Source organism: Apus apus, chromosome 1, assembly GCF_020740795.1.
Source record: "Apus apus isolate bApuApu2 chromosome 1, bApuApu2.pri.cur, whole genome shotgun sequence".
NCBI classification, from domain to species: Eukaryota; Metazoa; Chordata; class Aves; order Apodiformes; family Apodidae; genus Apus; species Apus apus.
The window spans coordinates 20,885,853-20,912,133 of NC_067282.1; the positions used below are offsets into that span (position 1 = coordinate 20,885,853).

Consider the following 26,281-nt stretch of genomic DNA (forward strand, 5'->3'; position numbering starts at 1 on the left):
TTCTGGTGAAACCCACAGATGACTTTTTTTTTTTTTTGAGAGTGAAATACTTGGAGATGTAAAAAAGCCTAAGCCTGACAAACCACAACAAACCGCTCCCTTCTGCCACGTCCATCCCCAAAGAAACTTAAATTGGAGGGAAGTAGATGCAAGACAAGAAATGTAAATCCTTCCTCAATTGAATGAACTGCCTACTATCAGATTTCTTTAAGCCACAGAATGTGATTTTTGGCAGGAACATCTGAAAGAGTATTCTTTTTTTTTTTTTTTCCAAACAGTTGTCGTTTGGAAAACAAGCATATGTCTGGCATCATCATGGATTTCTAAAAAAAAACAAAGTAAAAAAAAAACAAACAACTGGTTTTATTTTCAAAACATAGTAAAATGGTATTTTCAGCAGAATCAAATGTTAAATGCTTTTGGAAGTATAAATTTAATGGTGCGTCCTTATGGTTGGTTGTCAAGGTTGAAGCAACAAGCACAGTTAGCCCTTAAGCTGCTAAGTGCTAATCATTGCTTAGCAAGTGTTTTTGTCAGCTAAGTTACTGGGCTACAGAGAAGCTCATAGGCAGCCTGTAATCATTTTCAAAGTTTTTCAAAGCGAAACTGAAATGCTGAGGTTCTGATATAAGTAAACAAGGCTTCATTTTATCTTATGTTAACTGTTATGTTAACTGTAAGACCCATGGCTGTAAATCTGTAGTTTAAATATCCCCACTCTTGTTTGTCTTGGTAGAATTATGGCTTTGCATAAATGCAGCATTAGAAAATACATTGAAGTAAGTTTTGTGAACATAAGGGCTGACAGTCTGAACAGTGAACAGCTTTGATTTGTTGCTTGAAGATAACTTTAGTTATGTCTCAATACAGAACAATAAATACAGCATAGAACCATCCTACCAAAGAAGTTCGTCAAGGTTAATGCAGTTGCAGGGATAGGCGAAGCATGGAGACAAATCATGTGCTTTAGCACTTGGTGGGAAACCTTAGGGAGATTTAACTGTGAGGGTAGGAAGTATGGGTGGTGAATCTAGAGGAGTAACACCAGTGAATTTATTTGAGGGTTATTGAAAGTTATTGTATTATCTTTAGGGTGTTCAACCTGATATTTTAGAGCTAAAATATATGGAGTAAACCTTGAAACAAAACCTTGTCTAAAAGACAAAGCTTGAAGGACAAGTATTTTTTTATGACAAGTGTATTTTTGAGTCTTCTAAATCCACTTTGAACAAAATACTAAAATAAATGTAACTGTAGAAAAGATAAGACTGTAGAAATAATTAAATTCCACCATGGATTAGTTAATTTGCATGATATTAGTAGTGTTCTATGAAATATGTCTTCCATGCTTTTTTGCTCGTTTCTGCAGGTGTATAATGAAGTGTTGATCCTCTCTTCTGGTTCAAAGCATGCAGGACTTGCTGATTTAAATCAGATTCTTATTGAGTGTTAAAAGAAGAATAAACTTTGCCAAAGTGGGAAGCTTGAGTATTACGTTTTTCTGTAGGCTTGAAACAACTGTTGGTGATTCTAAATAGAAAAGATCTTGACCTTATGGAACAGCTGACCCCTAAGGATGCAGCTACCCTGTCCTCCCTTTTCCCCTTAAACAAATAATGCTAGTTGGAACTGTTGCATGTAAGATTGGGATTCACAGAATTTTTATCTAGGAACAGATACTGATACTCTAAAGGCTTAGGAGAAAGTGAAGTTCTCTTCCTTGTGGGTAGTTTCTGCTAGATAGATCCTTGGTAGCCAAGAGGAGGCTTTATAAATCACTCATGTGATCTGGTAATAGTTTTCACCTACTCTATTATTTTTAATACCTCTTGTTCCTAATGCATAGATACATTGCTGTAGAGGTGGTTGTGCTTGGGGATGAAAATTATTTACTGTTCATAGCATAGTATCACTGCCAGCCATTAGATCAGTGTTCCCCTGTTACGCAGAAGGAGATGGCAAAGAATTTAAATTGCAAAGGGGCATGAAATCTGAAAACGTGCCTGTTGTATGTTCTCACGTGCTTTTCATTGGATTCTGGCTAATCCCTTTTATTTTGCTTCTTATTTCTTCAGAAGTGCATCTAGTACAAGATGAAATGTTAAACCTATAAGTCTTATAAGTCTGTTTACTATTTAATAAACTAGAACACAGTAGAGAAATAATTAATACCCGTGTTGCAGTTGTATAAGAAATTGGAAACTTTAGCCTTTGTTTAGGCCTAGTTAGTTTTATCTTAGTTTACTGGTCTAGGTTTTAAAAAAGTGCTGTAATTCCTCTAGAGGAAAAGAAGGGTTGTTCCAGGGAGGAGAGGTCTTGGTATTTCTGGGAATAGGTATTGTGAGGGTTCCCATTGCTGGTGTGGTATCACTTGGTGTAATAGTGTGTTTTGGGTTAAATTTCCTGAAAAGAAGACCTGACTTTCCTTCTGGCAAGTTTATTTTTCAAAGATCAAGAAGTGGGCTGGGGAAGAGAGAATTCTGCTTAGACCTGTAATCCCATTGACCTCTTGTCAAAAATTTGGTGTGATATCGTGGTACATTTTGTTATTAGTCATATGATGTTATCCATTATAGTTAATTACTTGAATAAAAGCAGAAAAGAGTGACTGTCCTGAAGTGATCAAATGCAGGGAGTCTGATGGAGAAGAGGGTTTTAGATTAAGAAAAACACCTAATTTTGCAATCCAAACAAAAGGTTTTTTTTTTTGTTTTGTTTTTTTTCACAAAACCAGTGATCTATTTGTCCGAAAAATGGAGCAAAAAATTACCAGTGGAGGATCCGTGCTGATGCATGGTTGGACTTTTTATTCTACTTCAGTTTCTTTTGATGTATGTTTAGGTAAGGATATCACTGTTTTCGTAGCAGTAAGAGTATATCTAGAAAGCTGTCTTGCTTCAAATTGTAAAATCATAGACCTCAGTCTTTCAGTGGGCCGTGTGTGGTCAGGGATCATTGTGTGGATACCAGTTGTTACTGGGAAAAATACCCTCTCCCCATGACTGCATATTCAGCCCCGATGGCTGATTAATTGTTTATTTTTTAAGCACTTGAACATAGATATGCTCTAATAATGCACTTTAAAGTTGCAAGTTTCCCTTTTATAGTAGTAGTATTGGTGCAGAGCATTTAGTTATTTACATGTTAATCTAATAATAGGCTACTCCTAAATAAAAGCCTTTCTCAAGGGCAGGGTATCTCTGTACTGTAGTCATGCTTGAAAGTGAGATAGGTGGAAGGTGTTGTTCCCTTTGGTTTTCTTCTGTGTATGTTAGCAGCATGGCTAAATCTCATTTTCTGGAACTCTTGATGTCTAAAAAAGACATTAATGATACATATTTAGTTGACTAGTGAAAAGCAGGCATGTTTAAATGCCAGATTTACATTTCCATTACACTTTTTAAAATCTGCAGCAAGAGTTAGTAAAATAAGAAAGCCAGTGTGCATCTGCACTATGCTGGAAGAGAAATGATATTAGGTGGGATGAAGTGATACTTCAAAGTGGTTCCTCATAAAGGCGACTTGCAAAAAACCAACACCAAAGCCCAATCTCCCCCAAACCAAAAACAAAACAAACTCTCAAACAAGTTTTTGTGCCTTCTTGGGTGATGTGTTTTAATTCCGTGTACTTGGTTCAGAATTTACTGGAAAATTTGTGACCTTTAATAACATGAGTCATCAGCTCAGATGGCTGTGGAGCTTATACCACCTCACCACATGTTGGTCATATAGGTCACCTATGAAGAACTACATGAGCATTTCAAACCAAGGTTACTTGTGGTGGAAGAGTAAAGATAAGGCATCAAGTTCTCCATCTGGTGTGCCTTTACTTGCTAGCTTCCACACTTGCAATGCACAAACTTGTGTTCCTTGAGCAAAAGCCTAACACACTGAGTATCAGTAGTTCTCAAACTTTTAAATGAACATCTCTTTTTGGTAATAGTTTGTTCCTGTACTGCTCTTTTGGCAGCACCAAGCAGCTGTTAAATGAAGAGGGAAAGAGGAAGCTATGTGTCACAGCTGTGCAGCTCTGGGTTAGTCCTTTAGGAAGAGGAGCAGGAGCCCCAGAGCATTGCACTGTTTCTGCTTTCCTATATGGAGTTTACAAGAGGTGGATTTGAAGTTGAGCCAGGTCCCCCACTGTCCCTTCTCTTTCTTCCCCACCCAGGTCAGAGTGGTCAGAAATAACCAAAATATCTGGTTACTTCCATTCCTGACCATAACCCACATACTGCTTTGGAGCTGTCAGCTGCTGCTTGGGCAGGCATGGCATACTTCCTTTCCTGTGATACAGTCTGTGCTTCTACTCCTGTCTACACAGTGTTTAAAGAGAACAGCTTCTGCTCTTCAGATGAAAAACTACTGCAGATTTCTTGGCAGCTCATGCCTTTCATCAACCAGTTACCACTGTTTCAAAACCCATAAGGGTTTTTTTTTTCATTTTTTTCTTTTTCTTTTTTTTCTCTCTAAGTAGGGATATTTTGCATCTTACATGAAGTACACCTCACCTGCATTTAGTTCTTGAAAATAACCTACATTATTTGTAGTTTTCAAAATGCTGAATAGAGGAAGGCAAAGTGAGCAGAACTTGAAAATATAGTTGAAATGGGTATTGTTATGGTTTTTGGAAGACTGAGGAAATGACCATAGACAAGAAATTGATAGAATAGGATGATACACCTGCAATCACATTATTATGAACTGTTAAAGAGAGATCTGGGATGTGTATATATCTATACACACACATGCTGTATTGTATGTATTAAGAAATTCAGGTTTTCTCAGACCTGATTATCAGATCAAGATTTTTTTCACTGTTTCAAAATCTCTTAATGGCAATTGCTGTTGCAAGATGCTGCATTTGTGGCAGCTGACTGCCTTCCCCCCAGCAGATGGTAGCAATCATGGCTGTGAAAAGATACGGAAGTAATCTGAAGAATAGGATTTATTGAATTTATTTAGTGGCAACAGGCAGATCTGGTCTCTTGAGTTAATATCAACTTCTCGGTGTTGAGTGCGATGGTAAATCAGTAGATAACCTGAATGGGTTATGTGTTTAGGATTATGAAGTTCATGCTTTCCCTTACCCATATTAAGCAGTGTGAAGTAGTTTTAAAACTCTGTTTTATGAAAACAGGCCTTAATTAAAACTATAAAAATCTCATGGTAACAGCATGCATGATGGCTTTAAGCCACTTCAACTTTCTTTTTGAAAGAAAACGGAACTTTGTTTCACATACTTCTGGATTTCTGTGATTTATTTGATCTTCCTAAACTGCTAAGCTCATCTACATTGAGCGAGATTTGAGGTCACACATCCATGCAAAACTACTTCCGTTGAACTGGCTTAAAAGTAAAATTTTAATAGCAAAATAGGCCCAAAATAAACAAACAAACCTGCCATTATTACCTGGCCCTTTAAAAACAGGAGGAGGGTGAGGAAAAACTCTTGAGAAATTGGGATAAACTTGAGCCATGTAGTTTAATATTACAGTATGCTGATCTCTTTCAAGAATAGCTCTCCAGCTGGGGTGTAAAATGGAATAATTAAATATGTAAGTTTCACCTGTAAAAATGCTTTAATTTCTTTACATTCCTTCTGATCCTCCTCATTTGTTTACATAGTGATGTCCTTAATTGAATCCTAAGGGGTCAACTGTAAGGAGTCACTCTTTAATTCCACTGAAGTTTAATTTTATAAATGGTGACTCTTTAATGATTAATTTGTACGATAGCTATGTCTGTCTAAAAACAATTTAAATGCTTTTTGAGGCTTTTAGATTGGGGAAAAAACATGCTTTTAAAAAATATTTTCCAATGTGAGTCCTCCTGAACCTTTATAAAGCTTTTGTTTATATATAGAGATAAATATCTATTGATATGAAAGGCTTTATAAATAGTGAATATATCCACATGCATACCTAAGTATGTAAATATGAGAGAGAGCTGTTGATAAGAACAGAATATTTCAGTTGGAAGGGATGTACAGAAGTCATCTGGTCCAACTGCCTGACCACTTCAGAGCTGACCAAAAGTTAAAGCCATGTTATTAAGAGCAATGTCCGAATGCCTCTTAAACACCAACAAGCTTTCTAGGAGGCCTGTTCCAGTGTTTGACCACCCTCTTCACAAAGAAATGCTTTATAGTGTCCAGGCTGAACCTTCTGACATAGCTTTGAACCATTGCCATGCATCCTGTCACTGGATAGCAGTGAGAAGAGATCAGTACTTCCCTCTCCACTATTTCTCCTCAGGAAGCTGCAGAGAGCAATGCGGTTGGTTGCCCCTCAACCTCCTTTTCTCCAAAGTTGACAAGCCCAGTGTCCCCAGCTGCTCCTCTCAGGACATCCCTTTAGGCCTTTCACCAGCTTTATTGCCCTCCCTTGGATGCATTTAGGGACCTTAAATTCCTTCTCTAAATGGTGGGCCCCAGAACTGTGCACAGCACTCAAGGTGAGGCCGCACCAACACTGGATAGTGGGATAATCTCGTCTTTTCACTTCCAGGTGATGCTGTTTGATGCCCCCAGGATGTGCTTTGCCTTTTGGCAGCCAGGGCACATGGCTGACTTGTACTGAGCCTGTGGCCAACCAGCACCCCCAGATCCCCCTCTTCAGGGCTGCTCTCCTGCCACTCCTCTCCCCATTTATACTTGTGCCCAACATTACTCTGTCCTAGGGGCAGGATCTGGCATTGGGCTTTTTACATTTCATCCCGTTAATCACAGACCAGTGCACCAATCTATCTAGATCCGTCTGCCTGTTGTTCCTCAGAAGAGTCAACACCACCTCACAGTTTGGTATTATTATTATCCTGTGTCCAGTCCACAGAATCACAGAATCTTAGGGGTTGGAAGGGACCTCGAAAGTTATACCACTTCTTTTTTTATACCACTTCCTTTTTTTGTGTGTATCCTCTGATAAAACAGTTACTTTGTAATTCAAACTAAGCTTTGGATCTCCATATATGAAACCATTTTAAAACCCCTCCCTTCACTCCAGAAAGCAGACTTTAAAATAAAATCCTTTTTTCATAATTTTGATGATGCCCTACCATTTGGGTACTTTTAATCCTCAATCTGTATAAAAGTTATGTCTGGCATTAAATCCTTATGTGTTTTGTTGTGGGTTTTGTTTTTTTTTCCCTGTGGATTTCTGAAGTAATCCTCTGTGTGCCATAAAGCTTGTTCTTTGGATAGCCTGCATACAGGCTCCTCATTTCTAGAAGTCCTGTTTAGAAAGTTTTAAAACACAGAATTTAAACAGAATTCTGCTGGATACAGATTTCTAAAGATAATTCAGGGCTGTATGTTTTGCATTTCTAAAATCTCATCCCATTGAAACTGTTCAGTACTTTCTATAATGTAGTCAGTGAATATGGGTCCAATGGGGCACTTGGTAGGGGAGTCACTGATGTACTTGTCAGTGAGTAAGAATGTTCTTATAATGTCTTTCATTGGGATTTCTTTCCTCTTGAACACTTTATGGGAAAGAGAGAATCCATTCAAAAATTCAGATAATCTGGAGCACAAATCTGATGAGGAGCAGCTGAAGGAACTGGGGTTGCTTAGCCTGGAGAAGAAGAGGTGGATGGGAGTCCTTATTGCTCTTTTGAGCTACCTGGAAGGAGGCTGTAGTGAGATGGGGATCAGCCCCTTCTCCCAAGTAACAAGCAATAGAACAAGAGGAAATGGCCTCAAGTTGTGCCAGGGAAGGTTTAAGTTGGATATTAGGAAAATTTTTTTTGCTGAAAGGGTTGTCAGGCTTGGGGAAGTGGTGGAGTCACCGTCCCTGAAGTGTAGATATGATGCTTTGGGACATGGTTTGTTGGTAGACTTGGGAATGTGCTCAGTTAATGGTTGAACTTGATGATCTTAAAGGTCTTTTCCAACCAAAACAATTCTAAGATTCTAAAAGGTATATTCGCAGTTATACCAGTAGGTGGTTATTGTTGGACAGTTAATCATGTGCTGAAATATATTTTCCTTTCTGTATCTCATGTTGCATGCATCTGCAATATTTTTTCATCATAACTGTCTCTTGAATGTAGAGCATGTGGTGAGAGACTCCAGCATTTCTTCTCTGGATTATCCTGGGTCTTATTAAATATTTTACTTAAATTAGATTTTTCTGATTATTATTATTTTTTTTTTTAAGATTTAAAACTGTTTGACTTTGGCCATATCTTTCTTTAACCACATAAGGATTTATACTAACCCCTGGGATATATGTCAAGGTAGTTGATCCCATTTCACCATGGAAACTGCAAGAGTCTCACCCTCGCCATTCATGCGATGATATTTGGCTTCCTTCCCATCCCTGTATAAGGTTTGCATATTGCTGACCTGAGTGGAGATTTCTTTCATCACAGGATGGATTCAGGAATCCTGTTTATGTAGTGCAGCACTACAAACGTTGTGTTGATTAACTGATGGAAATAGTGAACTGCAGTGTGTAGACAAGAACGAGTCGCTAATGTGGGGAACCAAGAACCTTTAAGGTGCCTTTGCTGCTGAGGTTACTGTGATGCATGAATGTATCCTCAGCCACCCTCATAGTACTAGAGGCTTTGAGTTCTATATAAAGTTCCAGTGACCTAGGCTAGTGCTTTGTGGCATCTGTTCTCTAGTGTTTTTCAGTGTAGTGCTGCTGGTTGCTCTAAAGCAGATTTACTGTTCCTGGAGCTAGAGGTATACACTGTTGGTTCAAATCACTTTGGTTAATAGGATCCTGTCTAACATGATTTTAGTCAGGATTGTGAAGCAGCATTTGGAAGGCACTTTCTTCCCTGTATGGTACACCTGTCCTGGTGATAAGATAGGGATAACTCTGAATGTGATGAGCTATATGTACCTGAGCCTTTTATAATGTGTAACTCCAGAACAGTTCCTTCTGTAAGCATGTGAGGACCAAGGCCTTGGCCAACTGGTACATCTTGGTAGCAAGCTAACTAGAGGGCAATATTATGTTTGAAATAGGTGGCCTCTGCACCAGTGCTTACTGGGAGCACCCTGTTGTTAAAGCTCTGATATTTTGAGGGAGGATAGTGACAGCAAACAAGAGGTGTTGTCTAGGACACTGATAGTCTTGCCTTTGAGAAATCTGTGTGCAGTGACCTGAACAGTGTCGTGCTCTTCTAGATGCTTTGGCTTTGCTATAAATCCCACTTATAAATGTCCTTGAAATAGGGAAGGTTTTTTATCTCTCTTGTAAATTTTTATTGTCTAAAATGTCTAGTCAAGTTCTATCAAGGAGTTTGTAGCAGCAGCCTTTAAAAATATGGCTGTAGTACCAGTCTCTTATGATCAAATGGTCTAGTTTAGAACTCTGTACAGTTCTTGAAGAAAGGGCAACTATGTCTCAACTACCAAAACATAATTTATTAAAAAAATCGGTGTATGACTAAATGTTCATATTTAAGTCAGAATATTCCCTTGATGATAGGATCTATATAATGTTCATGGAAACAGCTCAATACTTAATTTTTGCAAGATACTCTCATTGACTTTTTTAGTGTGTTTTGTTTTAGTGGGTTTATGTCTAGTAATATTAAATTTACTGTGAAGTATCTCAGTGGGACTCAAATCTGGAGTTTTATTATGCTTTACTATAGGCCATTATCTTAGATTTTTCTGTCTCCACAGTCTTTGAGTGTTTTATTTTATAAAATAGCACAAGCTGTTTTCTTACCTTGAAAAACTTAAGCTGTAACATGGAATAATGATTAGCTCCAAACAGTTTAAAGTATATCTAGATTCTACTCATGCTTGTTTCAGTAGTTTTTAAACTGATCACTGAACCTGATTTTTTTATTCAAGTTATTCTAATTAGTAATTCTGTTTGTGAAAAGCTAAATTGAAATTTGTCTTTCTGTTTGCAGAGAAAGCTACCTGAGTGTGCTAGCAAGTTACAGAGCAGCTGATTTCTCAAACGTGTAAACGCGAAGGATATTCTCTACTCCCCTTTTTAAATGGTAAGTGAGCTCTTATGAACACCCCTTGTTGCTTACTTTGCATTTATGTGAATCTCTTACAAATAGCTTTGAAAACTGTGCTAAGTCCCTAAACTGAAGACTAATGAAACTTGGAAACTGTCCAGAAGGTTTTGAGTTAGCATCGAGAAGATGGTTTACGTTTCTGTGATGATGAAGATACGCTGTAGTAGGCCCTGAAGTACTGCTAGCCCGAGAGACTAGTATAGTTTAAACACGAACCTTATTCTGTGGAAAACAGAAATAAACTCACATTGTTTGTGGTTATGATGTATTTGCTTTATAAATTTGTTTCTGTTAATTACTTATACTCTGTATAATCTGTACTTTGTTGATGTGTCATCTTAGAGATTTAAACTAAATCTGCTGAAGTTAAATGTTTGAGTCTTTGCTTCTAAGTGCAACAGATAAAATGTTTATATTTATTGGTATTAAACTAGCTTTGTGGGGAAAAATCCACCTGCCCCCCGTCTGTCTTGGCTGCAACATGCACTTTCCATTGAGGAGCATCTGTGTTGGTGGAAGAGTATGAAAACAGCTGTGTAGTATTTCTTTTGTGGGCCACACTGGGTGCTACTAATGAAGGGCCAATCCCAAAGTGCAGACAACTCTGTTAGAATAAGTAAAGCTGATTTATTTATTTTTTTTTAGGGGACTGCAGCTTGTCCGCTTCAGCATTGGGAAAGAGAAATTTTTTGAGCAGAGGAAGAAGCTGTAGAGGTTTGTCCTTCTGAGAGGATAAGGAGATTGAAAGTAGTATTAGCTGCTTGCAGGAGGGACCGCTTTTTTCCTGTGTTGCACTCCGTGGTGCCACCTGTGGCAGAAACTGCAGCCTCTTCAGAGGCTTCAAAGCCTCTGAAAGAAGCAAAGTATTACAGCAGTGCTTTAGGATACTGTTGACTTTGCTATATCCTAGAGCTCACTCTGGGTGTAACCCTGTCCCCTCAGCTGAAATTCATGTCTGCATATTTTAATTTTAAATTCTGATTATATGGTTGATGATATTGAAGTTGCTTATCAGCATATATGTTCTTCTGAAGAGGCTGCACCTTAAGTCAGGAAAAACTCAGAGGAGTTCTGGAGAACTCTTATGTATGCATGCATTCACAGTGTCAGTTAAGAAACTTTTTATTTTGAGGAATGAAGGGATCAAGGGAAGCAATATGATGCACACAGAAATGTGAAAGTTATGGCAACAGCCTTTGAAAGAAGTAGGCTGAAAGAAAACCTGTTTTTTCCCTTCTGCTCCTCCTGCAGTTCCCATTAAATAGTAAGATAACTTGATGGTTATATACTGAAATTGGAAAAAAGATCGCTTGCTGTAAATTTTGAAGGTGGGAAGAAGTGTGGTAGGGAAAGTAGGTAGTCCCCAAAAAATAGGGTAAACCAAATTGACATTTCAGAGGTTGAAAATATGCTCAACTACTAGATGGTTAGATTAGCATATTGCTTACTATTTAATGCAACAGTGAGTTTTATTCCTCTTACTATATGTATTTACAGGTGTCCTGTTGTCACGTAAGTGTGTATGCATAAGAGCATGTGAGCAAAGGTTTCTCCAGTGGCTAATCCATACCTGTGATCACTTCAGTGGCTGACTTTAGGATCCTTGATCTCTCCAGTATCTGGCCCTCAGACATCTGGTGTCTCTAGTAGCTGGCTTTACAGACCTCTTATCCTGCTTTTGAGATTAAAAAAGTCACAGCTGTCATGTCTTAACTTCCAGTGTGGGTTTTCTTTTTAATAATATAAACTTAGCAATTTTTACAGCACTGTTGTATTTCAGTTGCATTTCATGCTGCATGAGAGCGTTGTTGCTTACTTTTATTCATGGGAGGTTGTAGACATTAATCGTTAAAGGAATATTTTAACTATGTTGTATTTATTCATCATGCTTCAAAAACTATTTTGAGATACTTGCTGTTAATACTCAATGTAGTATGATCAAGTATCTTCTGTTTCTTTGTGCAGGTTAAGCACAACTTTATATATAGAGTTTAGTTGAATGTATCTAGTGTTTAATAGTCTGGAGTTCAATGTAGCTGAAGGGTATTTAAAGACAGAATGTTGAACATACTTGACAGTAACCAGCCTTTGATTTAAAAAAATATTAAAACTAATTTTAGAAAAATAAATTCCAATTCTTGGTTGAGCACTGATCGTTCATGTATCACAGACATACACTTTGGAAACTCTGGTTAATAAAATAAGCTTGTACTTAAAAATGATTTCTACAGAAATGTTGTATTTTTCTTTTTAAATTTCTGCTTTGAAGAATGATAGAATCATAGAATAGTTTGGGTTGGAAAGGATCTTAAAGATCATCTAGTTCCAACCCCCCTGCATGAGCAGGGACATCTCCCACTAGTTCAGGTTGCTCAGAGCTCCATTCAGCCTGCCTTTGAACACTTCCAGGGATGTGGCTTTCACAACTTCCCTGGGCAAGCTGTTCCAGTGCCTCACCACCCTCATATTAAAGATATTTTCCTAATATCTAACCTAAATCTCTCCTCTTCCAGTTTTAATCTATTACCCCTTGTCCTCTCACTACAAGCCCTTGTAAAAAGCCCCTCCCCAGCTTTCCTGTAGCCCCTTCAGGTACTGGACAGGCTCTATAAGGTCACCCCAGAGTCTTCTCTTCTCCAGGCTGAACAGCCCCAACTCTCTCAGCCTGTCCTTGTAGGAGAGGTGCTCCAGTCCTTTGTGGCCCTTCTCTGGACTTTCTCCATGAGCTCCATGTCTTTACAAGTAATAATAAAAAAATTAAATGGTTTATTTAATCTATTTTGCATACAGAGAAAGACATTTTAATTTTAAATCAAGTAATTAATTTTGTTACTTGGATTAGAATAGTGTCTTGCCTTTTCTTGCTTCTCTGGACTTCCTAGTTTGTTTTACTAATAAAAATGCCCCCAATGTTGTCAAATTGTTCAAAATAAAATACAGTTATTATATGTTTACAAATGCTGCTGATTCCTTAATGTACCATCCTGTGTGAAGTAGCATGCACTGGTCTAGGGCATCTCTGCTTGGATTGGCAGATGGCACAGGGCTGTGCTGATGTCCCAGTGCAGAGGTGGTGGTGGAGAGTTGTCACTTCCCGGCATGCACTGGCTTTTCTAAACTTCCATTGTAGTCCTACAACACTACAAGTGTCACCCACGAAGAAAGTCAGAGAGCCTGTAGTAAGGAAGGAAATACCAAATGCAGGGGTTGAAAAGGGACCCCTGTGCTTACCAGCCCCAAATGCCAGTTCACTAGCCCAACTGAAGAACTAACTCCTTTGTTATCACACACGAGCAATTCTAAGATCCCTGCATTCATAGTTCAGTGCATAAAATGCTGCATATTGAGTTACATATTTTGAGGACAGATTAAAATAGTGTTAGATTGCTGTGTGGGTAAGACTGCTCCAGTCTTTAGAAATTCTTTTATTGTGAAAGCAACTTAGATATTTTATTCAGGGTTAATTATTTATTCACAAAGACTTTTGCCTCTGCTATCTGAGTCTTCAGTCACGTAACCTGTATTGTTTGTGGCTGGCAAATTATAGAATGATTTAGTAACTTACTGTTTTAAATCAATAATTTAAGTGTAGCGTACTGCCCCTGGGGAGGAATAACACCATTCACCAATACAGATTAGGAGCTGATCTATTAGAAGGCAGCTCCATTGAGAAGGCCTTTGGAGTCCTGGTGGACAACAAATTAACCATGGGACAGCAGTGTGTCCTTATGGCCAAGAAGGTCAATGGTGTCCTGTGGTGTGTTCGGAAGTGGGTGTCCAGCAGGTCTAGGGAGGTTCTCCTTCCCCTCTACTCTACACTAGTGAGAACACGTGAAGTATTGTGTCCAGTTCTGGGCTCCCCAGTTCAAGAGGGACAAGGATATATGAGAGAGTGTCCAGCAGAGGCTACAAGAATGATTAAGAGACTGGAATACCTGCCTTGCAAGGAAAGACTGAGAGACCTGGGGCTGTTTAGTCTGGAGAAGACTGAGAGGGGATCTTATTAATGTTTACAATATCTGAAGGGGGGTTGTCAAGAAGAGTGGGCCACTCTCTTTTCAGTGGTGCCCTGTGATGGAGAAGAGTCTAGATTTAATTAGGAGGTGCACATTTTTTGTGAGCTCTTCTTGTTTTCTCTGTGATACTAGAAGAGGCTGAATATTTGGGCTCAACTCTTGCCTTTCTTGGGTTAAACTCTATTCAGTGTACACTGATTTGCATTTTAGACTCATTTGTGTGGACTTGAGGGACTTTATATTTTTAAATTGCAGCCTGGCAAAATGAGTTTGATGTTAATACACAAAGAGGAGTGATTTGGTAAAACCAGCATCTGTGCTGTGAGAGCCTTAACATGCCCATACAGAAATGCCCTTCATGCACGAATGCATACAGAAACATTCTTCATTATCGCTGTCTGAGACTGTGGGAGATTTAGTGCTACTTCAATACTGCAAATAAATGCAGTCATTGGCCTCTTCTCTGAACTTTTTCTGATTGGCATCATACTAACTTCCCTTCTGAATTATGCATCTAGTGCATAGGGATCTACTTGGAGATGAGGCTTAAATCTTGGTTGCCTGTGCAATGATTAACTCAATCTGTTGCTAAATTTAGCTGATGTAGTTAAATTGCTTCTTGAACTGTGTGTAGTCTCTGATGGCTTGATTTTTTTTTTCCATACATGCAGCTTTGTAGATTTTCATACATGTAGTCTATGTATATTATTTTGACTATTTTAAAGTGTTGTTGATAGGTTAGTTACATAATTTGGTGGCATGTGAAAGATCCGTGTAATCATAGATAACTTTAAATCATAGAGTCTTGAATCATAGAATGCCAAGTTGGAAGGGACCTCAAGGATCATCTGAACCAACCTTTATAGGTAAGAACATGATTTAGGTGAGGTGGCCCAGCACCCTGTCAAGCTGAGTCTTAAAAGTGTTTGTTATTGGGGAACCCACCACTTCCCTGGGGAGATTATTCCAATGTCTGACTGTTCTCATAGTGAAAAATCTTCTTCTTGTGTCCAATTGGGATCTCCCCAGGAGCAGCTTGCACCCATTACCCCTCATCTTCTCCATGTAACCCCTTGTAAAATGGGAGTCTTCTTGGTAGCCACCCTTTAGGTACTGGAACATGGCAAGAAGGTCTCCCCTAAGCCTTCTTTTCTCAAGGCTGAACAAACCCAGTTATTTCAGCCTTTCCTCATAGGACAGGCTTCCCAGTCCTTTGATCACCTTTATGGCCCTTCCCTGGACCCTCTCCAGCCTGTCCCCATCGTTTTTGTAGAGCAGGAACCAGAACTGAACACAGTACTCCAGGTGTGGTCTGGCAAGTGCTGAGTAGAGTGGGATGATGACTTCTTTATTTCTGCTGGTGATGCCCTTGTTGGTGCAGCCCAGCATCCTGTTGGCTTTCAGCACACTGTTCACTCATATTAAGCTTGTTCACCAGGATCCCTAGGTTTCTTTCCACAGAGCTACTGTCCAGCCAGGTGGATCCCAGCCTGTCCTGCACTCCTGGGTGATGTTTTCCCAGGTGAAAGACCTTGCACTTGTCCCCATTGAACTTCATAAGGTTCTTGTTGGCCCACTCTTTCAGCTTATCCAGATCTTCCTTGAGGGTGCCTCTTGCTTCTGAACTGTCTACTTTCCCATTCAAATTGGTCTTTGAGACTAGAGTCAACATCTTTGTCCCTAGTATTACCCTATGAGTCCTTAAAAACTCTGGTCTCTACTGCAGTTGCCCAAGTTTTGCTCAGTTTGTGATTCTTAAATAGCCTCAGCTAGTTGTGCCAACAACTGCAGTGTTGGCTTCTGGAGCACTGTCACAGAGGTGGCAATAGCAGTCCTCTTTTTGCTCAGCAGCCAGCTGGTTTCTTGCCTTAGGCAAGGAATCTATTCTTCTTAGATTGTGGGATCTTATGAGCTCAATGGGATTTAAACTAATAATTTCATTTCACAGGAGACTTTTATCAGCAAGATAATAGTAACAACAGTGCTGAGATGAGGCAGGTTTACCCTAAGCTCAATTCAGAATTCTGCATCTTTGTTTCTGTTTAAAGAAAAACAAAAACATCCCAGACATCAGCATGTTAGGTTCAAAATCTGCCTACTGGTGTTATGAACACCTAGTTCCAAGAAGCTTTTTTGTTCAAAACAATTTAATACAGATCAGTATTGAAATTATTTAGGTCCAAAGTGCAAAATACTTTGAAGCAAACCCATGGGCAAGTGGGGAAAAGAAAAAAAAAATATTTTGGAAATAGGTGCTGAAGTTAATTTCAAACTGCATTATTTAAGTTCACAAGAGACTGCAGTGATCATCAGGATCTAGATGGATGGTTCCTCTTTAACTTCAGGAAGTAAATTAAAGCATGTTTTATAAACATGTATATGACTCATTGCAGTCATATACCTTTTCTTGTAAATAAAATAACTTGTACAGCTTCCTCATTTTTTTGTACAGCTTGGGTATTTATAGGATTAAACAGACTGCCCCTGAATTCCATTCATCTGGTTGCAGCTACATAGCATCTTTATGTTTAAAACAGTTTAAAAATATAAGTATTAATGACTTCTTACACTTAAAGAAAAAAGTTGAAAAAGGCCCACAGGATCTTTGCAGGCAGCTGCCTGATCTGAAGCCTGCCAGTGTTTTTTAATGATTTGTCCTTGATTCCATCTTACACTGTTGGAAAAGAAAAAAAGGAACCTTCACAATTCATCAGGATCTAAGAGGAACTGATTTTCTTGAGATGTGATACTGCCTTTCGTTAGACTGATGGCTTGTTGCTCTTGAGAAGAGGTTACCAATTTTTTGTTGAATTTCCATCCACCCTCCTCTTTCAGATCATTGTATATTTACTTAAAAAAACCCCTATCCTTTAATACTTCGTGCCTTTAAAATTAATTTGATCTTAAATATTTGTGGGTATATGCTGGTTTTTATTTTTGGTGAACCACAGAAATTGATGTATACCAAGTTAGCATTCAGCAAAAGCATCTTTTTATGGAAAAGATGAAAATGATGCAGGCTTTAACTACTGATGTGGCTAAATTTGTAATGCACTCATGAGGTGTATGTAATACAGTCCTTGTGACATGACAGATGCCTCTGTGAGCCTGAGGAATGAATATATAAGAAATATCTATTTCTTCTATTCAGTATGATTCTTGTTGACTGTCTCAGAGTTTGCTGGACTTCTGCCTGATTTTGGGAAACACAGCAGTGGAGGGTGATGGAAAATTGCAACAGCTCTGAGCTCTTCAGTCTCATAGTTCTGTATTCATGTCAGTAAGATGGGCTAGACTTAAATCCTCCTTCTGTGACAATATTGATGCAATTTCTTGTAGAAAGCTGTTATTAATCTTTCAGGTCTAGTTACTGCATTTTAGGTGCCTACCTTGGTACTCACCTATGCAACTTAACGCTGTAACTGGTCTTTTGGGTGCCATGGGGTTTTTGTTGATATTTTCTTTTTCTTTGTACTGAAACAGATTAAGTGCCCTCACTGTCACTTACGTGGTCTCAGCTGTAAGGGCAATAGTTCCATAAACTGCTTTGACTTCTTTCCTCCACATTTTCTGCTCACTTCCATCTTTTTCCAGCCCTGGAAGCAGCTCAGCCAGGAGCAGCAGCTGTAATAGCAGAAACGTTGAAACAGGGAATGTAGAAAAGAATCCGTTTAATTAAATCAAGAGGTGGCTGGCTTACAGCTGTCTTACAAAGCACAGCTTTAAGGGGAGTGGATCCTAAGGCAATAACTGAGTTTTCAGAAAGAAACAGAACTAATCTTGTGGTTGAAACATTTGTTGCTAAGTATTGGTGTGATCTAGGTCCAAATTTTATCCTTCTATGGGCCTTGTGTGCTGGCCAGTGTCAACAAAGACTTTGTGCCTCTCAGCTGTATAACTGAGATGCTGCTTCTTGCTTTTCTCAAGTTTGGAGTGTAAATTTAACATCTAGGTGTACAGATACTGTAGCAACACGGTGTTATGCAACCTCATTGTAATAAGCTTTCTGTGCTAGTTTTAGGCAGTCTGTTCCCCATTCACCAGGTTTTAGTTGTCTATACCACCAGGAATTTGGGATGTGGTTAAATGCTAGGTAGATGGGGACAGGAGATCCTTCCCCAAGTTTTGAGTGGCTGAGCACATTATAGGAAAGGAGAGGACAGAGGAAACTGACTTACCTGCAGAGTCTCTGTATTCCCTCCTTTCCCCTGGAGCCTTCAGTTGTAAGTATTGGAGGGAGCCATAATTAAACAATACTCTGTGACAGGTTTTCAGCCTGGTTATTTTTTTTTTTTACAATGAGTGTTTGTTTTTTTCCCTCCTCCTTAAAAATTAAAGCAAATAAAAAATGGAACAAAATAAAACTGTCCTTTTTCAGCCTTTATGTAATGAATTAAACAACAGGCATTTTAGAAGTGCATTATGCTATTGGTTTAGTTTGGATCCAGGAGTATGTTTATGATGCAAATTCCCCCATTGTTGAGAATATTAACTCTTTTCCAATAAGTCTAAAACCAAAAGGTGCTTACTTAAGAACATATCTGATGGTGTTAAGCATCTAATGAGCCATGAGGCTGGGGCACAAATAGCCCTGCTTCTCTAATTAAAAAAGAAAAGTAAGACATCTAGAGGGTCACCAGCTATTCTGCTCTGCAGGTCTTTCTGCTCCTATTGTACCACACAACTTGCTAATTCAGTCTTCAAGGTTAGTTACTGTTTTCTTAATTCCTTTTGAAGTCTTTGAACATCCCAAAGGTCCACAAGTGGACAACCTTTCATGAAGGGTGCCGCTCTCTTTCTTCTGGACACCATGTATTTTGTTCAGTTCTGCTTTTATTATACTATGTAATACTATTACAGTATTTTTTCCTCTCAAATCGCCCCCACTTGGCATTCACCCACGGTTGCCATTGACTAAAAGAGCAGAATTATAGAGTTAGCTTTAAATCAGTACAATACTTGCAAATTTTCAGTGTTATGTTCTGAAATTTCATAGGCCTTTAAAAAGCTACGCTTAAAGTTTAAATGAAGACAAAGACATGTTTACAAAATGTTCCACGAAGGATATTTAAATACACAGATTTGAAATGCTAGAATAAACCAGACTTACACTTCTTTAGTGTTATCATTTGTAACCTCTGCATCCCCAGTAATTTTAGCTAGAATTGGATGATTTTAACTGAGAAAAAAAGTTGCTTAAGCCTCTTTTTAGCAACTGATTATACATGGTAAGAATGCTTTTTTTTTTTTCCTTCCTTGAAGCTGGTTTCTGGAGCACTTGTAACCTGCCAGCTCCATGGAGATCTGTTGATACAAAGCCAGATTTCATGGAACACGGCTTTTCAGCCTTCAAGGTCTTGAAAGGGGATTTTTAGAGAAGACTAACTGCTGTATTCAGTCTGAGACTCACTATGTTTTTATAGTAGCTTACTTGTCTCATAATGGGGGTTACTGTATGTGTAACGAGGAAATCTCTTTAATGCTGCAAATAAGGTTTTGTAAGCCAACATCACTGTATCAAAACATGTTTCTTTTATTTAACCCCACTTCCCCCAAAAAAAACCACAACCAAAAAATGAACCCAAACCAAACCAAAAACCCAAATCACAAAACCACCACCAAAAAATAAACAAACAAACACAAACAGAAATTAAAAAACTAAGGCAAGGATTATACATTTAATTATTAGGAAGTTAATGCTGGGCAGGATTTTGTCATCTGGATTTGGAGTTGCTAGTTAAAGGGAGGGTCCGTCACAAAAGAGCCAGAAACACCAAGGGAAAGTAAATGCTTTGTATTTGAGGAAATGAAGCTGCTTTCAATCTTGATGTGCTTCGTATGTAAATAAAATATTAGATAAATAAAGTGTATTCTGAATTTTTTTTTTTTTACTATAGTTATATCTCTCTTGATACTCTGTTCCTGGTGAGAAGTATAAATGGATATCTGTCCATGTAAGTTAATTTTGAAATATGTTTTCAGCATTGATAAGTCCGGGAAAAGGGGTATCATCCATCTTGATTTCTGCTGGACCCTGTATTACGTGCCTGTGATTTAGTTGTTGAGGTCTATGGAGCTCCTGTACTTCTGCTGTGCCATCTGTAACTATTACTATTTCATGTTATGAACTGGAAAATTATGCATTGCTGATTTCTTGTGCATGAAACATGAATGATTTCTGTGATTAACTTGAAGATGTTAACCACATGTAAGAGAGAAAGATTACCTCAGAGAGAAAAATTGTGTTGTTAGAGCTCAGGTGACCATACACAGGCAGATTGACACATAGGAGAGATGTGAAAAGCATTGTTGCTGGATAAGGGAAGAGAACTGATGTCATCTGCCTGGACTTGTGTAAAGCATTTGACACTGTCCCACACAACATCATTGTCTCTAAATTGGAAAGACATGAACTTGATTGATGGACTACTCAGTATACCAAATTGGCTGGATGGTTGCACTCCAAGAATTATGGTCTAAGTGGAGATCTCAAGGGTCTGTATTGGGACTGGAGCTTTTTAAACATCTTTGTCTGCATTGTCAACAGTGGAATTGAGTGCAGCCTGAGAAAGTTTGGTTATGACACCAAGCTGCGTGGAGTGACCGACATGCTGGAGGGAAGGGAGATCATCCAGAGGGACCTTGCCAGGCTTGAGAGGTGGGCCTAGGCTAACCTTGTGAAGTTTAGCACGGTCAAGTGCAGGGTTCTGCACCTGGGTTGGCATAACCACAGACATAAATACAGAATGGCTAGAGAGAAGTCCCTAGGAAGGGGACTTGGGGGTGGTAGTAGAGGAGAAGCTCAACATGAGCCACCAGTGTGTGCTGGAGCCCAGAAGGCCAGCCCCATCCTGGGCTGCATCATAAGAAGTGTGGCCAGCAGGGCCAGGGAGGTGATTCTGCCCCTTTACTCTGCTCTGGTGAGACCCCACCTGGAATACTGTGTACAGTTCTGGGGCCCTCAGCACAGGAAAGACATGGAGCTGTTGGAGAAGGTCCAGAGAAGGGCCACCAAGATGATCGAAGGCTGGAGCACCTCTGCTCTGAAGATAGGCTGTGAGAGAGTTGGGGCTGTTCAGCCTAGAGAAGAGAAGGCTCCGGTGAGACCTTATAGCAGCCTTCCAGTACTTGAAAGGGGCTACAGGAAAGCTGGGGAGGGGCTTTTCACCAGAGAGGCTAGTGATAGGACAAGGGGTAATAGTTCAAAACTGAAAGAGGGTAGATTTAGGTTAGACATCTGGAAGAAATTCTTCAATGTGTGGGTAGTAAGGTGCTGGAACAGGTTAACAGGTTGCTCAGGGAGGTTGTGGAAGCCCCCTCACTGGAAGAGTTCAAGGCCAGGTTGGATGGAGCTTTGAGCAACCTGGTCTAGTGGAAGGTGCCCCTGCCCTTGCAGGGGAGTTGGAACTAGATGATCTTTAAAGTCTCTTCCAACCCAAACCCTTCTGTGATTCTATGATCACCACCCTGGAAAAATGTCTAATCAGACTGTAGCCCTCATCAGGCACCAGAGTGAAATAACCATGACACACAATGCTGCAGAATACCTGGCCACAGTGGTGCTGGGCCTTAGGCTACTTCTGTTTTGTGGTGGTTTTTTTGGGTACTGGGTTATGGTTTCGGTTGAGAGTTTTGGTTTTTTTTTTGCTACTGTCTTGAGTGTTGCACTCTTATCACTCGTAGTGTCTTGATTTATGCAAGTCCTTGATCACCAGGCACTTTGTGATAATGCTCTATGTAATCACCAGAAGTTGGGTTTCATGGGAACAGATGGCATGCTTGGCTCAGGATGAAAATAGTCAGGAATTTTTATGTCTGTTTGCTTAGACTGAGCTGTTGGAACCAAACACAAAATATTTTGTTCAGTTTTTCCCACAAATACACCCAAAATAAATCTGTTTCCCTACTCACAGACTAGGTGCCATTTCCAGGTTTCTGATACATAGGGAAAGGAAAATGTTGGTAGTAGTGTCTGAATCAAGATGACTGGGGAAATCCTGAGTTTCCTGCTGAAAGTCTGGTGGTGTGAGTGGTTGGGAAGCTCTACCTTGAGGACTTTTAGGATTGATTTATTTTGTATTAATTTAAATCTTCGTTGGCTGTCTGCCTGTTTCCTGATACATGCCAGGAAATTGCTGCTGCTGTCTCCAAGAATCTCCTTCAGGTGGACATTGAAACTCCTTGACTGCAGGGTATTTTAAGGTTTGTGGTACACTGTGATGGCCTGATAAAGCATCATTGCAGTTGTTTCCCAGTGGGAAAGTCTGTCCTGCCCGGTGAGAACTGGGAGTGGAGGAGGCACATTGAGAGTCAAGACTGGCAAAGATTAACACTGAATTATCATGGTACAAAGTGTTTTTTTCTTTTGCCATTTGACCTGTTATTTCTGTCTTCCATCATCACGGAGCACCATATGTATAATAAATGTGTATTTATCTGTGTGTATGTATCAAGTATATATGTACACATACTGTGTACTTGTGAACATATGTATGCATATATGATTTTTTGGAGGTTTTTTGGTATGGAAAAGAATTAGAAACTTTCTTATGACATTTTATATTTTGTATTAACTCAATTGTGAGAAAACTTAACACTTCTTTATGACATTTTACATCAGCTGCTGTGGGCAGAAGAGTTTAAGAACAGATTGTCTTTTTCTGAAAACGGCTGTTCTGAAGGGATTTTAATGGTAAATATTAGATAAGGGAAATAGGGAGCACTGTGTATTGCCATCAAGTGGGTGTTATTGGACATGAAGTGGATCCTTCATGCCTTTGGTACTTTTCCCTCCAATTTAGGGTTAATGGTAGTTCTGAGAAACAAATAATTGAATTTGTTTCTGGTTTAACTTCAGGTAATTTAAGGATCTGAAGGGTATGTTCTCACTGCATTCGGGCTTCTGGGCCCTTAGCAGGCTGCCTTTATCACATGGGCTGTGACCTGGAGCACTTTAAATCCAGTAAGACTGTTAAATGGGATCAATTGAAGTCCAGCAAGGCCTAGAGCTGCAACTCACGTTTTCTTTAAGTAATCAAGGCAGTTGCTGCTGACAACATTTCTGTTTGTGGAAGAGGAAGGCTGGGACAAATGCTTTTAAAGTGGTCTCCAAGAGCTATTTGTGCATTATTATAGCCTAAATGTTAAGAAAAGGCTTGTTTATAGTTGCAGACTTTTAATATTATGTTACAAGTTCTCCCAGTAGTATAAAATATCATATAGTAAGCTTTCTTGTGGTACAGAGCTATTCAATTTCTGTAATGTAGACAAAATGTGACTTTCCTTAACTTAAACTAAGCTATTGGAAGAATTTGTGCTAGATATCCAAAACAGATTTAAAGTAAGCACTTTAAGATGTATAAGGCCATAATTCAAGAGACCACATTGAAAGAATTGCACTTGAGACAGTCTCTCAGTAGTTTATAGTCAAATGGGAAACGAAAAACCACTCTGTGCCCTCTCATGTTAATTTTCAGATGGAGGAAGAAGGAATTTGTGTTTGTGATGGTATCCTTTGGACTGTAGTCTAAAAAGCTGGGTGGTGAACAAGAAACTTCCTTTAGGTGGAAAATGTCCTGCTATGGTTGATTGTTGGTTAAGTAATAACAGTATTTCTTAAACAGCAATGATCTTTTTTTTGCCATTTTTAAATTTCATTGCCTCATTGTATTACTATGCTAGAAAAACGATGAAATACTGAAGAGCTGGAACTGCACAACAAAGTGTTTGAATCACAGAGTCTTAGGGGTTGGAAGGGACCTTGAAAGGTCATCTCGTCCAACCCCCCTGCCAGAGCAGGAACAACTAGAGCACATCACACAGGAACGTGTCCAGGCGGGTTTTGAATGTCTCCAGCAAAGGAGACTCCACAACCTCTCTGGGCAGCCTGTTCCAGTGCTCTGTCACTCTCACAGTAAATAATTTTTTTCTGATGTTTACATGGAACCTCCTATGTTCCAATTTGCACCCATTGCCCCTTGTCCTATCTTTGGATATCACTGAGAAGAGCCTGGCTCTGTCCTCCTGACACTCACCTTTAACATATTTGTAAACATTGATGAGGTCGCCCCTCAGTCTCCTCTTCTCCAAGCTAAAGAGACCCAGCTCCATCAGCCTTTCCTCATAAGGGAGATGTTCCACTCCCTTAATCATTTTTGTGGCTCTGCACTGGGCTCTTTCAAGCAGTTCCCTGTCCTTCTTGAACTGAGGGGCCAGAACTGGACACATTATTCCAGATGCGGCCTCACCAATGCAGAATAGAGGGGGAGGAGAACGTCCCTTGACCTACTAACCACACACTTTCTAATACACCCTAGGATGCCATTGGCCTTCTTGGCCACAAGGGCACACTGCTGGCTCATGTTCATCCTTCTGTCCACCAGGACCCCCAGGTCCCTTTCACCTACACTGCTCTCCAGCAGGTCTGCCCCTAATCTGTACTGGTACATGGGGTTGTTCTTCCCCAGATGCAAGACTCTACATTTGCCCTTGTTGATTTTCATCAAGTTTCTCCCCGCCCAATTCTCCAGCCTATCTAGGTCTCACTGAGTGGCAGCACAGCCTTCTGGTGTGTCAGCCACTCCTTCCAGTTTAGTGTCATAGCAAACTTGCTGAGGGCACACTCTGTTCCCTCATCCAGGTCGTTGATGAAAATACTGAATAGAATCGGTCCCAGTACCAACCCCTGAGGGACTCCACTCGTCACAGACCTCCAACTAGATTCTGTCCCATTGACCACAACTCTCTGACTTCCTTTCAACCAGTTCATGATTCACCTCACTACCTGACCGTCAAGAGCGCACTTCCTCAGTTTATCTACAAGGATGCTGTGGGAGACAATGTCAAATGCTTTACTGAAATCAAGATAAACCACATCTACTGCCCTACCATTATCTATCTATCTAGTTACTTCCTGATAGAAGGCTATAAGGTTGGTCAAACATGACTTTCCCTTGGTAAAATCATGTTGACTGCTCTTAATGATCCCCTCATCCTTGATATTCCTAGAGATAGTGCCAAGAACAAATTGTTCCATCACCGTCCGAGGGATGGAGGTGAGGCGGACCGGTCTATAATTACCTGGGTCCTCTTTCTTGTAGACTGGAGTGACATTTGCTGTCCTCCGGTCCTCAGGCACCTCTCCTGTTGCCCACGACTTACCAAAGATGATGGAGAGTGGCCTAGCAATGACCTCGACCAGTTCCCTCAGCACCCGCGGGTGTATTCCATCCAGATCCATTGATTTATGGGTGTCCAGATTGCTCAACTGATCCCTAACCCAATCCTCATCTACCAAACCAAAGTCCTTCTTCATCCTGGCTTCTTCTGGGGCTTTAGGGATCTGGGGCTCCTGGGGAGAATCTGCAGCAGTAAAGACAGAGGCAAAGAAGGCCTTCAGTACCTCTGCCTTCTTTATATCCTCTGTCACCATGACACCCACCTCATTCAGCAAGGGGCCTGTATTGCCTCTAGGGTTAGTTCTATCTGCAATGTATTTGAAGAAGCCCTTTCTATTGTCTTCAACCTCACTTGCAAGGTTTAATTCCAAGGAGGCCTCAGCTTTCCTAATTGCCTCCCTACATCCTCTGACAACAGTCCTATATTCGTCCCAAGTGGCCAGCCGCTCCTTCCGTGATCCTTAGATTCTCTTTTTCCACTTGAGTTTGCCCAACAGTTCCTGTTTAACCATGTGAGTCTCCTGGGTCCCTTACTTGTTTTCCTACCCATTCGGATGCTCTGATCCTGAGCTTGGGAGAAGTGGTCCTGGAATGTTGACCAACTATCTTTGAGCCCCTTTACCATCTAGTACCCTATCCCATGGGACTTGTCTTAATGATTGAAGAGGCCAAAGTTGGCCCTGCAGAAGTCCAGGGTTCTGGTCCTGCTAGGTATTCTGTTCCTCGTACATAGGATCCTGCACTCCACCAAGGCTGCCATTGACCATCACCGCTTCAACCAGACCCTCCTTGTTGGTGAGTGCAAGATCCAGCAGCGCTCCTCTCCTGGTTGGTTTGTCCACCATTTGCATTAAGAAGTTATCACAGATGCATTGGAGGAACCTTGTAGACTGTGAAAGGCTGGCTGTGTAGGCCTTCCAGCAGATATCCGGGTAGTTAAAATCCCCCATGAGGACCAAGGACTGTGTGAGGCTGCTTTCAGCTGCCTGTAGAAAGCCTCATCAACTCCCTCATCCTGGTCAGGAGGTCTGTAATAGACCCCCGCAACTGTATCACCCATGCCAGCCTGCCCCTTAGTTCATACCCACAGAC

At 40.1% G+C, this 26,281-nt stretch overlaps 1 protein-coding gene across 4 annotated transcripts in view; it reads left to right on the forward strand.

The window, feature by feature from the left end:
- Positions 1 to 26,281, forward strand: part of WASF3 (WASP family member 3) — an 81,385-nt gene that overhangs the window by 9,755 nt on the left and 45,349 nt on the right. For all 4 annotated transcript variants that reach the window (XM_051607987.1, XM_051607990.1, XM_051607989.1 and 1 more), the window contains exon 2: positions 9,880 to 9,972. The gene's annotated coding sequence lies outside the window, so the exon portion shown is untranslated. The remainder of the gene's footprint in view (positions 1 to 9,879; positions 9,973 to 26,281) is intronic.